The sequence below is a fragment of the Limulus polyphemus genome, unplaced genomic scaffold (genome assembly GCF_000517525.1).
Source record: "Limulus polyphemus unplaced genomic scaffold, Limulus_polyphemus-2.1.2 Scaffold8382, whole genome shotgun sequence".
NCBI lineage: Eukaryota > Metazoa > Arthropoda > Merostomata > Xiphosura > Limulidae > Limulus > Limulus polyphemus.
This window is the reverse complement of record NW_013673992.1, coordinates 3169-5490: the sequence shown is the minus strand read 5'-3', so window position 1 is coordinate 5490 and position 2322 is coordinate 3169.

Below are 2322 nucleotides of genomic sequence, written 5' to 3'. Positions count from 1 at the left end.
AGGGGTAAATTTACCCCTGGTTGAGAATCACTGGTTGAGTCAGTTTGGGTTAGTGGTAGTGGGTATGAAGGGAAAAGTCTTGTAATTGGGATTTGTTATAGACCACCAGGCCAGAATGTAGAAGTTTATGAGAAACTGTATAATGAGATCAGAATGGAAGCTGAAAAAGATGTTGTTATTATGGAATATTTTAATTTCAGGGATATTGATTGGGAACATTTTGAGTCTGACAGTGAGGGAGGATAGGTTTTGGAAATTGTTCTGGATACTTTTATACACCAACTGGTGATGACACCTACAAGAGAGGAAACTATATTAGATTTAATATTAGAATCCAATGTGAATATGACAGACAGAGTTGTGATTGGTGAGAGTTTAAGTACAAATGACCATTTCACTATCAGATGTGGGATTTTACTACATGTAGAATTGAAGAATAGTACCCTGATTCCAGATTTCAGGGAAGTCAATTTTGATGGAATGAGACATGATCTGGACTAAAGAGTTGGGAGGGGATCTTGAACAGATGTGGGAAGCATTTAGGGAAAAAATGATATACATACAGAACATACATATTATTTTCAGAAAAAAAGGGCAACAGAGCAGAATATGTCAGTATGGTTGAGTAAAGGTTTAATAGATCATATTATGGATAAACATAATAAATTCAAGAAATTTAAACTTACTGGAAATAACAAGGACTTGGAGGACTATAGGAAATCAAGAGAGCTGGTTAAAAAGGAAGTTAAAAACTGTATATATGAAAAAGGGTTGGCTGAGAGAGTTAAATCATACAATAAGGAATTCTTTGGATATATGGTGGGCAAGCGAAATGTTAGGATGGGGATTGGGCCCCATGAAAATGATAGTGGGGAGCTGATCTTGGAATATTATGGGATGGTAAACTTATTGAATTATATGTTCTCTTCAGTTTTATGAAGTTTTATACAGTTTTTACAAGTATTATGTCTCAACCAGAGCACTTAATGTATGGGGAAAATGTTGATGTAAAAGATATCATTTTAAGCATTGAAATTGGAAGAGAAAAGTTGGGAAACCTAAAAATTGATAAATCCCCCTGGACCAGACAACTTTTATTCTAGAGCAGGGGTTCCCAAACTTTTTAGAATCGCGACCCACTATTTATGACCACAGCTTATGGCAACCCACTCAAATTTACTGGGGAAAACATATGAAAGAATATAAAAAAATATTATTTATTCATATTCATGTATTTCAATTACATTTAAAAATACTCACATATTTTCAATAACATTTCCAGAACTTATAAATGCTATTTATTTGATTAATAATGAGGCATGTGTGAAGGATATGCTTGTTTCTTGTTACTGTCAAGAATGGCATTGACATCAACATCAATGTGGGATAGTTTCAGGCGTAAGGAATTTGACAATTGAAGTTTATTTCGGAATTTGTTTTTGATTCCTACCATTGCTGAAAATCCAACTTCACAATGATATGAAGATGAGAAAGGGTGAAGTACCTACAAAGCTTCAGTGGAAAGGATTGGGTACGGTTTTTGAACAGACACCCAGAACTGTATCAGTTTTCTGCTGTTAAAGTTCATTTCTAATGAAGCATCCTCAGATAAATCAAAAAGTTCTTCCTCAGCTTTTGTCGATATCCCACTCGTTATGTCAGGCTGGAAGGGGGTTCATAATCCATTTTTTCTCTTGGATATTTTTCATTTCTTCAAGGAAATAAAACTCAAAACTCTCTTTCAGCTTATTCAAGTGTTCAGATATCTCAGTGATTATATCGTCATCAACTTTTGCTTCATTCTCCATTACAAAGGTTTGAAATGTTTCAAAACAGTCATAATTTCGGTTGTCAATACAGTTTTTCCATAGAACAAGTTTTTTCATGAAACCTCAAATTTTCTCATGAACTGCGAATATACTGATATCTTCTGCTCCTTGCGAGTACAAATTCAGTTCGTTTAGTTTTGAAAAAATATCTGCCAAATACGTGAGCCTCAGAACAAATTCCTCATTGCGCAAATATCTCGCAAAATCGCTTTTACCTTCCAGAAATATAGCAACTTCTTCGCGGAGTTCTGTAAGTTAGATTTAAAAAAGATTTTTAGATTTGTTAGATTTAAAAAACTTGTGTGATTACATTTCAAGCTGTTTTGTCTGTATATTGAATATAGTAATATTCAAAAACTGAAAGTGTTTGAAACCGACAAATTATAAATGAAAGTAAACAGAATGTTTTATTTTTTTTCAGTAGATCTTGGCTGTAAGGAATGACACTAATAAATAAATAAAAAGTTTGAAAACAAGGTGTTATGGGATGTTT